Here is a 14,420-nt window from a genome sequence, read left to right as displayed (position 1 = left end):
AGACCAGACGTGACGGCATATTCTGTCCCAAAGAATACCTGTTGGGACCGTCTATGGCGTCCCAACAGGTATTGGTGACACTAGAAGTACTATGGCGTCCCAAATAATACTTGTTGTGACGGCAGATTACATCCCTGTTAGGAAAGTCAACTGAAATTAGTCAAGGAAAATGTGACAGGAATATTTCCGTCACAAATGATATCATGACAGTATAGCCGTCTCAATGAGCGTCACAAAAAGCATTTGCGACAGCGCCTACTGTGACGGCACTGTATCCGTCACAAATTTGGAGTTGTAACGGAAAACTGAGCTATTGTGACACTTGTTTGGACGTCCCAATTGGTCATCATTTTTGTACTGCCTTACTACTATATCTCTTATTATGTCTTTCTTGAAAATCCAAAACATGGATGTAATTGACCAAGAGGCTCTATAATCCATAAAAAATGTAGCATGAAATCATGAGATACCTTAGGCTTAGGAGATGCTAATTTTTGCAGGTCATCGTCCCTTTTGTTATGCATTACCAAATGCTTCAAAGAGAGGATTCAACTGGTACCAAACCACTAACAATATATATACTCCCAGCATTTGATAATAACACTTACTTAAAACCCATCGGGGCGGGGGCTCTATCTCGCCCCAATTTCATAAGAGCCGACAGCACTTCAGCTTCGGTGAATTCTTTTTCCGGCCAAATTTTGTCCTTCAGATAAACTATTGTCTTCGTCACACTTAAATCTTTCTTGGAAATAGCTAACTATACCGTCCTTAGTAATTTGTTTGTCTTCAGTCCACACATTGGAAATGGCTAACTATACTGATGAATGATGACCATAAGTGATCACATGCAAAGTTTAGACAAGTAGTGGTCGATCTTTCAGGATGTGTAAGGTCTTCCAAAGGAATACGAATTAATCGAAAACATATCAACGTACCGGTAGTTGTGTAGTTCAAAAGAATGTAAAATTCATAGATTATATATAAAGTATCCCGATCAATTTGGTTATACATTATGTACGGGTGATGAAGGTATTTAGTGTTTTCCAGTATAAATTCATAGATTATATACAAAGTATCCCGATCAAATTTGGTTATACATTATGTATGGGTGATGAAGGTACTTAGTGTTTTCCAGTATTCTTGAGTGCACACCGAAAGAGCCAAAATATTGGTAGAGTTACGATGAACGATTTAGAGATGTACAACTGTAGAAGAACATAATTCATTTCGGTAATCTCCTTAAAAAGGTACATACTTTCTTATTCAATTATTTTGCATCGGAAACACAGAAAGATAATTTAAGATATTATTGCCGTTATTTATTTTGTATTGTCTTGGCTCGTGAGATAAGTCGAGACTAATCGGACCCATTAAGATATACGTAGATTATTATAATGTAATCTATAGGAAAATAACGCCATAATTGGTCTTGGCTCTTATTTAGTATATATATTCTTTTATGATAGTCTTTGAATCTCCCGCCTCAAAGATTGGTTCGAAGTTACGTTCCCAAGGACAGCCTCTATGGCTGTCGTTGTTTCTGCTCTTTGACAAGAGCTAGCCCAGATGCTGATCCAGAATCACCATGTCTAAATTTCGAAACATTAATTGGCCACCATGGAAAACCATACCTACGACCATAAACTGGTACAAATGCAGTTGGTGCGGATACGATTACAGCTGATGGTGAAGGTGGCGGCATCTGCATCTCACAAGTACAATCAGGTGGTGGTGGAGGGGGTGTATCCCCATTTGGTGGTGGCGGCGTTTCCTGATCAGGTGGCGGTGGTGGCGTCTCACAATTACAATCAGGTGGCGGGGGTGTCTCCTCAGGTGGTGGTGGGGGAGGTGTCTCCTCAGGTGGTGGTGGAGGAGGTGTCTCCTCTGGTGGTGGAGGTGGTGTTTCACAACAATTAGAGTCGCCGCCATTATTATCTGCGCTTCCGTTACCGCTGACGATCACATTGGTAGTAGATCCGTCGGCAGCAACACCACCTAACATCATGAAACTCTTAGCATAGTAAGTGCTATCCACAAAAAGCATCGTTACGATCATGAGAAGAAAGAACACCTTCTTATCTTTCTCCATGGTAGGCATATCTCTTCCTCTGACTAATGTAGCTCGCTCACTCTGTCTCTTGTGTTCAAGGAACACTCCATTATATACAGTGAATTGAACCTGCGAGGGCGTAATGGTAAATGAAATATGAAAGAAAACTCCATTTATTAACAGTCTAATCATTGAACTACTTTTGTCTTACTCATCATGCATATATATGAAAGAAAACAAAAGGCATTGTATGCCGTCGATATATAGCATCCTTTCTTAATGCAGTGGGATGAGAATGGTCACCAAACTGTTTAATGCTGAGCTCTTCTTGTTTAAAAAAAAAAAAGTATATAAGGACTATCCATGTTAATCCATTTGAACAAGTAATTATACATGATCAAATTGATTAATCCATTTAATAGGTTCATATGTCAGGTTGAGGCGAAAGACCAATTCTTCCCAATGGTGGAGATGGTAGAGATTTATGTAGGTGGAAGTTAACGATGGTGATGGTAGTTTTAGACTCCCTGATAAGAGAAATTCTATTTCCATAGTTAGATCTTACAATGTAGGAGGGTGACATGCATGGTCAACTAAAGGCTCAGAGATAGTCTTATCGAGAATGATCTTCAATGAGAAAATATTACCAACCGGTGAGAATTGCGGCAAGGGGAATAGCGTCAAAAGACATATTCGGATATGGTCGTGTTTACCATTTGCAATCTGCTGAACTCTATGGCTCGAGAAGAGTATCAAACTGCACATCAGCAGATTATTGCTGTTAAGAGAGTATTATTTTCTATCGGGGGGCGTCAAACTTCAGTTTTTGATTGTATTTGATTTGCACCATCTTGGCTCTTATTCAATACATTTTGTCTTGTTCAAATAAATTAGTGAATGCAACATATTTTGTTGCTCTAATTAAAAAGGTGGGAGATTAATCATCTTGACGGTGTGCTATGTAACCCGTTTGAGTCTTCTATTGGCCCTGTTTTCTATTTCATTACGACATTACCATCTGAAAGTCATTTCTATCCAGACTTATTTTTTTTTATGAGGGATGATTTTCTATCACCGGTAGTATATTTTGCGCTGAAATTCTAGGCTAAAACATAAGTGCCTGGACTTAGACCGCAGGACTTGTTTTTCTCTTGTTGTGAGCGAGGCATCATCAAAGTCTGCACTTAGTCTACGAATGCTAGTACCTTAATGATCACTTGATTATGATAATCATAAATGTGAGATTAATTAGTTAGATAGCTAGTCAATTCTAGAATATTAAATAAAATTTTGTAGTTCTTGGATTTATCGTAAAGATAGCAAATAGAACAGATAGATTGCAAAGATAAGAAGATAAACTGCAACAATCCTCCTTCTCTATTGTTTTCTTGAGCATTTTCATTACTAACTAACTTGTAGCACATTGATCAGTAATTGGGGAATGTTGCGAAATGATTATGACTCTTAACAAGTACATGCCAACAACTATAGATAGGTCCGTCTTAAATCTCGAGCCAGTGTAACATCCTGCTGTATAAATAGATGTTAAACAAACCAAAACTCATTCCACAGCTAAGAGCTAGTTTCTTCTAGTTAATCAAACATAAGTATAACGTACTATGGGTTCCAAACTATTTCTTTCTGTGTTGTGTTTGATCATCATAAAGTTTTCATCATCAACAAACATCACGGTAGCTCGTTTTTCTTTTGTGCCACTGCTTTCAGATTCTACATCAATATCAATTCCTGATCATACTCCTATAATTCCAATTACAAACGGTGCTACTGCTGCTGCTGCTATAAGAGAGTATAAAGAGGTGTTATACATACTGTCATGGGTGTATATAATAATGTTTGTTTTTCTGTTACTATTCCGGTGTAACGTTAGTGTATAATACCGGGTAACAACTGTAAAACAGCCTTATCGGTTCATGAGAAGAAATGGTTTTTTTTTTTTTTTTTTTGAAGCAGAGAAGAAATGGTTTTTTCTTGTCCTAAGTTTATGTACCTTTCATGGTATCAATAACTAGTTTACCGAGCACGGGGGGGGGGGGGGGGGGGGGGGGGGGGGGGGGTGTGTGTGTGGAATCCGATCAAAATTCTTCTGGATTCAATTTTTACCGATTTCTTTGACTTTGCAACGGAAACTATATATAGCAACACATAACATGCGTTACTAACTTTTTTTTCTTATATCACACTTTTTCTGCACCACACTTTTTCACTTTTTGGTTTAATTTGAAGTAATTGAAGGTAAAATTGGTCCGATTCATTCGATTTTATGGAGTTGAAATATAAATGGGGACCCCAAATCATTGATTATCAAAACAATTTTGGAATAGGACGATGAATTTCGATCCAGTTTGGTCGAATTGAATGAAATTGTACAAAACTGTGGCAAATTAGATTAGGCCACGGTTTTTTCAAGGATTTTAGGTCGAAATAATTAACAGTCAACTCGCGTTTTTATCGATTTGTTGGTTCTTATTAGTAGTTGGGTATTATAACTCTTTGATTATCAAATCAATTTCGGGAAAAAACAATGATTTCATGTTCAATTAAATCAATCAAAAATGAAAAAAAACGTTGCATCCAATTACATTTTTGGCCTCCATTGTGATCACATAGAAGGACTCCCTTCCGTCGTCCAATAAAATTTGGTCAAGATTTCAAGGATTTCTTTGAAGATTTATTTATCTTGTTTTTTCTTAATTATTTGAAGGTATTGTATGATCTATAACTTTTACGATCAAACAAGGTGCCCAATACAATCAATTCTTCCGTTGCTAGAAACAAAAACAATAATAACACCACCACCAATTAATAACAATGGAAATTAGTTTCCTAAATGCATGGCATATATCCGGTTTTGGGCATATATTAAATTAGAGAATCAAGCCATGTGCTCGAAGAATTACTTCCCTGCCTGTGAGTAGCATTATAGGCATATGATCAAAAATCCCAATAATTCTATTAGCATTATAGGCATATGATCAAAAATCCCAATAATTCTATACATGCATCGTTTGCTGACTGTCCAGTATTAACAAGTCTTGGGATTACTATCCTTTCCCGACATTTTTCAAGGTTTGTTAGGCCTAGAGGTGTAAATTGGGCCGTGCCAGCACGAGCAAAGCCCAGCACCGCATGCTAAAATCTGAGCCCATCCCAGCCCAGTACGTGATTTAGCCCAGCACAACTCAACATATTAGTTTTGTGGGCTGTGCTGGGTTAGTCTAATCGACACAATAGCACGGCACATCACGCGACACGGATAAGCACGTGGCCCAGCCCAGCACAACACGTTTAGAAAGCCCGTCATAGCATGCACAAATACACCATATAACAAGGCATAATACATCACATTTTTTGTATATTCCATAAAAGAGTCGCCATTCTAGCTAGTTTTTGACATTTTATGCTCGCTTATTTATAACAACACATATAATACCTTAATATTTGGAAAATATATTTCAATATCGTTGTTATAATGTCGTCACCTATATTTGACTAGAACCTTAATTTACATGAAAATAATCCAATTTTATATTTGATGGGCTATTTCTTTCAAGGGACGGGATCGGTTCACAACGTTATTTTCACAGACTTCTCCACAAACTGCCGCGACCAATAGACCTTGTGAGTTTAGACGGCCGAGATTTAAGAAAAAATTGCGGGTTTATAGAGTGATCCATGACCCGATTAATATTTCAAAAAGTCATCAACCTTTGTATTGTCTATGCCGATCTTCAGTTGCACGATGCACTTCTATGGCAGTCACATCCATTCCATAAATTTATGTACTCGTTACAATCTCATATGGGTATCGAATTTAGTCGAGATACTCAGTAATTGTTTTGTTTCAAGTCTCATGGATGTTAACTAGTTTCACCATGAAATGTTCAAGAACCCATTTTTTAAGTTCATATCTTACAGCAAACTCAGATTTAAAATCTCCATGTAAACCGTTAAAAATCAAACATGACCAACCCATTAATTGAATGTAACGATCTTCGTAGAGAGATGACAATCTTTTGATTTCACTAATTTTAGATCTAAGATATTCTGATATTTAATTAAAAATCTGTGTTTTTTCCCCTTAAAATTGAATATCCATTGTTGTTATTTTCATCATAACTTTGGGTTCAGAGGGTCTTCAAAAGTATTTCAAATATCAGTTAAGATTTGATGATTTTCATGGAGACTGACAACACCAACACCATTAGCAATTGGTATACTAAAAACTTGAGAAAACGTACCATTAAATCAAAATGGTTGTAACTTGTTACAGACAGAACTAATTAGAGATAAGAAAAAACTAATTGGAGATAAGAAAAATGAAAATGAATAAATTAATTATCCATTGATGAACTCCTAAGTTTTATTGTTACCGAAAGAAAGTGGAGGAAGGAGATGAAGATAATCTGTTTGGAGGAGAGAGAAAAAAACAGTCAAAAGTTCATGACGTACGAAATCGGTCGTGGTTTAGTCTAAAAATCCGCTGGAATTATCAATTCATCGTAACCATACGAAGTTGCAAAAATCAACGGTCCTTGCAGTTTGTGGTGAAGTCTGTGAAAGTAACACTGTGAGCCGATCCCGCCCCTTCTTTTAATTGAATAAACTTGTTTGCCAATAATCGGTTTATTCGATATGGCTTTAAAAACCGATTGTGCAGGCCAATCTTTCTAAAATGTTACAAAATCGGATCACATATGGAAATATAAAAACCGATTATGCAGGCCAATCTTTCTGGATGTTTTAGAATCAGATCACATATGGAAATATATAAACCGATTGGTGTCGGTGAAAATTCAAAGTTTTAACGGTCTTTAATCGGTTTATATTGGTCTCAAGAAAGTGCGATTCCTAGTGCCATGCAAACACAATCAGGGTTTACAGTCCTTCTAAAAGACCGATTATTTCAAATTATTTCACGTTTTTCAAAAAAAAATAGTCGTTTGAGACTTTCTCTATAAATGGAGACCTCACCCTTAGACCCCATTTTCCCCAAAATTGATCATTTTACTCCCCTCATTTCATATACTCCACAACTACTCATTTCATACATCCACACACTAGAATGACTTCATTTGATTCAAATGAAGATTTGACAATCACCAAAGCTTGGTATGCGGAAAAACGACTTAGACGTCAATCCTCCGAAAGGGTGGATTCGACAACCTTTTGGGCTAGGGTAGACAACAAATTTATCCAAGAGTTTGGGAATCCTAACGTGATACTTGATTTTTTAGCCAAGAGTTTGGGAATCCAAGAAGTGTTCAACAAGTGCACGATAGGCACCTTGTCATCGAAAACGTGATACTTGATTTTTTAGCTCTCCAACCTCGAATTTTTAACACTCGGCCCTTCACCTTGTCCATTGCGCAATTTGTGAATAATTTTGTGGTTTTTTTTTACGTAACCCATGTTGTTTTATCTTCCAATGAAACACCACTAACAAATGTAAGTTTGTTTTTGTGTTTTTGTAGCACGAAACCGTGAAAACGCGCTACTTGGAGGTAAAGGGGGAACCATTCGCGTTCGATGCAAGGTATCACTTCTTGGCAGATAGAATCCCGGTGGATAACCCGCACTACTTGGATGATGTATCGTCTTCTTCGGAGGAAGATTGATGGCTTTAAAATTTTTAGTGTATGTTTTGTGGGTAGATCTCTATGTAAACCCTCACGAGACTATAACTCGTCCACTAGGGTCGCCTAGGGGTTTAAAGGCTTGATGCATGTGCTAAATGCATCCTACAATAATAATGCGATGAATGAAAATTTGGTAATGAAAAGAAACAATCGGTTTATATGTGTCATAAGAAAAAACCGATTTTCATAATCGGATTATAAATCATATCAAAGTAAATCGATTGTGGATGTCCTCTGATAATTTTAAACACTAATCCAGAATCGGTTTACAAGTGGATGAACATAAACCGATTCTGTGTAACTTTTACGAAAAAAATCAAAATGTTGATGTTTTGATGAACTCTCTAACATTAGTTAATCCCACATCCAAAACAAATTAAACCCTAATATGATTAATTAGTGCTAATTAATCAGGAGTAAAATAGGTAGTTTGGTAATTATTTTAATAAGGGGTGGTGTGAAATGATTTGTAGTGACCTTTTTTGTCATCTAGCTATAGGCCCCAATTAACCTATCTGATGTCTAAATCAATTATTTTTGGTAATTGATTAATGGTAGGAATCATTAATTAGCATAAAGTTGGTAATTGCACCCAAGATCTTGAGAATTACTGCCCCAATATGATTCTTACCTGTACTGCCACTTATCATGATGGTTCTACAACTTATGGAGGCTACTCGGATATCTTGGTGACAAATGAGCGATATGTAGTTCGATTCCCTGATAACCTCCCACTTGACGCCGGTGCACCACTATTATGTGCTGGTATTACTGTGTACAGTCCCATGAAGTATTATGGACTAAGTGAGCCTGGTAAACATTTGGGTATCGTTGGTCTGGGTGGTCTTGGCCATGTGGCCGTAAAGTTTGCAAATTAAGGCTTTTGGTCTGAAGGTGACTGTGATTAGCACCTCGGCCGATAAGGAGAAGGAAGCAATCGAACATCTTGGTGCTGACTTATTTTTGGTTATCCGTGACCAGGATCAAATGCAGGTATGTCAATCGTCATGCATCCAACACCCCCCACCATAAGCAATCCTTCGATTGATATGTTCTCGATTTATAACCAATTAAATTTTGGCGGATGTATATTGCAGGCTGCTATGGGTACAATGGATGGGATCATCGATACAGTCTCTGCATTTCATCCTCTCCTACCATTACTCGGCTTACTAAAACCTCATGAAAAGCTGATTTTGGTTGGTGCCCCAGAAAAGCCACTCTAGTTACCAGCATTTCCGCTCATTATGGGTATGCCACCTACCTAGCTGATCATATAAAAATGATACATAGTACAATACCTTTTGTTTTTCTTTAAGAATAGGCATATATATAATATACAAGGTATTTTTACGCCCGTGCAAATGCCCGGGCTAGTTCGTCAATAGGTTAAAAATGTTAGGATACCCTTCATTTAATTGTAGTTTACATTTCATGTATCTACCTCATTGTCACTTGCGCATATCTTTCTGACGTCGAAAACCTATTCTAATTTTGATCAGTCACAATTCTCTAATTTGGAATCAATAAGCTGCCGTCATGCTTAACCCACTAAACCTCAAAATTCACCATGAAGCTTCCATTGAAGCTAAAAATTCATAACTATCAAATTTAGAGTTCGTGAACGGCTAAAAAGCTTCATTCTTTTTCAGTCGCACAAAATTGACTTGGCTGCTTTAGAGTGCTAAACTGATGTTTTTCCTCTATACATATTCCTTGGAAAATGGGTCATTTGTCCAAATATTTTTAAAACATGGTTCAAATGGATGAGTAAATTAATATGGGTGAAATAGACACTAAAAAAATAGCAAGGATGAAACTGGATTCATCCTGACTTAAACTTAAAAAATAGTAAGGATGAAATTGGATGCATCCTGATGTAAATTTATAAGAAAAAATATTTGAAATTGGGTAGGATGAAATTGTTTACATCCTGGCTATTTTTATATTTTTGTCCATCTAAACAATATCAAAATCTAAATGTCCTTTTCACCCAGGAATTGTTGATTTTGATATTTTTAACCAATTTTATGTCTAATTTTCCATATGCCATATGAGCAATGTTCACCCATTCTTGAACTAAGATTTAGACATCAGCCAGTAACTGGAAAAAAACATAACTTTCTATTTTTTACAATAAAGCGAACGTGTTATAAAAATGGATCGAATTCCAAGTACAGTACTTAGTGACACTTGCACACATTATGTGTTCATATTTCTGGAAGATTTTATGAAAAGAGGGCTATTTTGGATAATTAAAACACATTTTGTACGCAAAAGCGAATTTAAATTGCCTATGTCTGATTATGGTTTAAATTGAGTAAATCAAGTAAAGTATATGCATCAAAAATCTCCAACAAAGAAGTTAAGTATATGTAGATGTGAAATTCAACCATCACTTGCCTCTTACTTAAAGTCTTAAACCCAGAGAATAGCGATTACGTTTCACTATAATGCCGTAAGAGTTGTTGTGAAGTCATATCTTCAATGAATCTACTGCTAAAAGAAATACCTCTTTAGCAATTCATCATTGAATAATATAAACAAAAGAAAAAACATTAAGCGATACCTGAAATAAATATTAATACTGATGATCAAGGTCTACCCCTAACACTGTTTAGTTAACAGTTCATAATAGAAAATATTGATAAAGAAATGAATCAGTTTCATAATTTTGTGTTTCTTTAAGCATTTTTTTTTTGTTCATATACACGTAGGGTAATCACTCATAATATGAAGTATGGACTGCTACATGTGACATTATTTCCTGTCAATATAATGCTGAGCAACCTTGCCTAAATTATACTCCTTAATACCGATGTCTTATCCACTTATGAATTTAAAATGCTGCTCCTCCTATGGTTGTCTAGAATATTACCACTAACACAAAGGATATTTTTTAGAAAATTGAAATTCTATAGAAACGTTTCCCCACTTGTGTATACTCACTGTAATTCAAGGAAGAATAGGTCTTCAATGAGTTTTTGTGATTATTTTCTATATCCAAAGCCAGTCTCAATAGGAAAACTTTATATAAAAATGAGTTGTTTTCAAAAGGTTTTAGATTACCTTCAAAGTGTTCCTTCCTCCATTACTGCGCCCATCCTGATGATCAAGTATGGCATGGTAAAAGAATGCAACAGAGAAAAAAATTGTTAAATATTACCTTCTCATCTATGTGCACCTCTTCCCCCCTATGTAAATCATTTCAAACCGAAAAGTGCTTATAAATTTTAGGTCTTTCAAGAGATGCAGTTTTCAATATACCCGCGTTCTGTAGAATCAGAGAGACCCAAGAATCTTTTCTACTCGATCGATCCAAAATCTGCATATACAATTTAATCAACTCATAATATCTTACGCTAGTATCAAATCTCTCAAATGATTAAGCACAAATTATGTCGTCCTAGTCTTTTTGACACAATTACTCGAGGCAAACTCAAGCAAATTTGAAATTAACATCACAAGTTAACAAATCACTAAAAAAAATATACACTTTTCAGCAATTCCAAAACAAACACCCCAAAAATATTTTTAAGAAAAGATAGATACAACAGGGACAAAGGGTTGCTCGTTCTTCCAACGCAACGGAAAGACAATTTGATTCTTTGTGTAAAATTGTATTGTAACAATCAACTAATAGACATCGATTAACAATTTTTTCTGTACAATTTTGTTATGTCGCTTGCCAACACAGCTAACATGATTGAAGAACAATTCTCGTTCCTGCAATTCATCAAACAGATGCAACTCATGTATTTATGTCTTCCCAAACATCCTTCAAGTCTCCCATTACTGTTGAGTTTAAAATGATTGAAAGCAGGACCAAAATTGGATGGCTACAGAATTTAAGATAGGTTCCGAGTGATTTGAAGTTGCAACGTTTTCGAAGGATAAGTATTCAAATCTCTTGCCAAAAGAATCTCTCATAGATGTACGTACCGTACCAAACACTGTTAGGAACAGTTGTGTCTTTTCAAATTCCGTTTGCCAAGGGTGGTTTCCGACGTGGCTTCTTATTTTTTCAGTATCCCTGAGGATGAATATGGAGCCGCCACGTCAGCCTAAACATCCTCCTTTATATAAAGAAGAATTGATTGATTGATAGTATGGTTGCAATACATTACTCATGACATAAATGAATTCTGGTTGGTTTACAAACATGGAGAAAAATAGTAGCAGGGAGCGGAATTGGGGGAATGAAAGAAACACAAGAAATGATAGATTTTGCAGGGAAACATAATATAACTGCAGATATTGAAGTTATTCCAATGGATTATATCAACACGGCAATGGAACGTCTTGTAAAGGCTGATGTCAGATATCGTTTTGTCATTGATGTGGCTAACACTTAGCCAAAAACTGCTCAACTAGCCGTATGTTGGCTAACCCCGTCCGTCAGTAATATTTGCTAGCAATTATTTTGAATGTCCCGGTGGGGCAGCTGTTATATTCCATTTCCTATTGTATTTCTTTTTCTTGTTGGTATTGCAGCACCAATTTCCCTAATCAGGAAATGCAACTTATCATCTCTTCTTAATTTGAGTCACAGCCTACTTTGGAGTTGCAATCTTTTTGTAATACATCCAGTCATCCACCATATGCATTTCCAGCCCACTGTCATCACTCATCACCATATAAGCTTTCTATATGCCCAGGAGAGTTAAAGCACATAGGCGATCCACATTATGTATTTGGATCTTTGAAATGATTTTGTTAACTACAATTCCTCAATGCGCTCAGTGGTTAGGATTCATAAGGTCAGTTTCATGCTATGGGCTTGCTTTCTTAACTCTTTGCCTACGAGAAATATGTTGAGACATAGAGGGTGGATATTGAGACTGACGAATGCCCCCTCTGTAATACCGAGAGTGAATCAGCAGATCACATGTTACTGCACTGCTCTTTCTCTTTCGCAGTATGGGATTATTTCATAAAAGCTTTCAAGATTTCATGGCCGATACCTAGCTCTGTGTTGCAACTTTTCGATGCTTGGGAGAACAATGTTTTGAAGGGAAGAGGAGGAGAAGTTTGGAAGTTAATACATTATGCGATTTGTTGGACGCTGTGGAATGAACGACATGATCGTGTTTTTGGTGTTAGGAAGAAAAGTGTGGAGGAGGTGATTGATCTTGTCAAGCATACAGTAGTGCTTTGGTCCTGTGATGCTGATACTTTTAAGTTCATTAACCTCAGCTGCATATGGAGTGATTGGAAACTTCTTATGTCTACGTAATGGCCTTTAAGGATATGTAATGTTTTTGTATTGGCTTATGCCGTGCCCCGACCTTTACTCTCTGTAATGGTCTTTTTTTCTTTAATATAACTTTTCTGTTCGAAAATAAAAAATAAAAAATAAAAAATCTAGTTCAAATCATTCTTTAAGTTTTAGTTCGGCCATGGAATGGAGCTGCATGCGCACAAGGGACGTGGTAGTAATATTCACTAATCTTAATCATTCATAAAATTCTTTGACATGCGCCTTAGAAATTGTTAGGGCCCTAAAGTTGGGGGGTTGAAGAGCCATCCGGCGGCTTATGGTCTATTAGCTAAGCGACTAGTACAGTAATAAAAGATTTGATCATACCAAAACCAAATCGGTTCTATGGTGTAGTGGTTAGCACTCAGGACTTTAATCCTGCGACCTGGGTTCGACTCCAGGCGAAGGTTATTGTTCCGGTGCAATACACCGTTGCACAGAACAAGAACCTAATATGTTTCAGTTTCAAAGATTTTCATGCAGAGATGAAGCTCAAGAATTGAACACATTATATATAGACTAAGTCAAATAATTCCTGTACCTCTCCTTTCAAATTCTCTAAAATGCATGACAAATGCAAATCCTATGTTTGGAGGCAGCAGTTGGTCTAGATTCGGGTACCACTAAGTTTATACAGTAGTTGCAAATATACCAAAAATCTAGACTGATTTGACCACTTTGTGTTTGTCTAACATATATACTTTTGTTAAATCATCAGGGAGATGGGAGGATGATGTGGTGCTAATGGTATTGTATTGTGGCGTATGCCCCTTGAACTTCATGACTCACATTTTATCCTATGTACCCATTGATTGGTCTATCGAAATACATTTTATCCTATGTACCCATTGATTGGTCTATGGAAATACATTTTATCCTCTCTACTTCATTTCCATATTTTTTTTTGCGAATAACATGTCAAAAAATCAACAAATAAAATCTACCATTTGAGACTCTGGAAAAACAAGTTTATACCAACGAACTTCAGACAAGTTTTCAGTCTATTATTCTGAGTAAGAACTTTCAAAGTTTATCTTGATCATATATGTCACGAGTGTGAGATTAATTAGACAGACAGCTAGTCAATTAACCTTGAACATGAATTGCATTAAGTATATCTATTATAGTTCTTGGATTTATTGTAAAAATGAGAAATTGGATAGATTGACTGCACACCAATAACAATCCCTATTACATTTTTGATCATATTTATTCAAGTTCTAGCACATCAATCAGTAATCAGAGATGGTCCTTTAACATGTACATGCCAACAGATAGAAAGGTCTAGTTATTAAATTTAAATAAGTCCATTGTAACGATACAAATACTACAACTACTGGCAAACTTGTTCCTCGTCCACCAAACCAAGAAATTCTTGCAATAATTGTTTAACACTTGCACAAGCATATGGATCCTGCCGATTGTGTACCACTTCCCAAATTTCAATTCC

General features: G+C 36.3%; 1 pseudogene; it reads left to right on the top strand.

The window, feature by feature from the left end:
- The first annotated feature begins 3,672 nt into the window (after window positions 1-3,672).
- LOC113352658 lies at window positions 3,673-12,065 on the top strand (annotated as a pseudogene).
- The last annotated feature ends 2,355 nt before the right edge of the window (window positions 12,066-14,420 follow it).

The sequence above is a fragment of the Papaver somniferum genome, chromosome 2, assembly GCF_003573695.1.
Source record: "Papaver somniferum cultivar HN1 chromosome 2, ASM357369v1, whole genome shotgun sequence".
In the NCBI taxonomy this organism is placed as follows: domain Eukaryota; kingdom Viridiplantae; phylum Streptophyta; class Magnoliopsida; order Ranunculales; family Papaveraceae; genus Papaver; species Papaver somniferum.
Note: the sequence above shows the minus strand (reverse complement) of the source record. Positions and strands in the feature narration are given on the sequence as shown.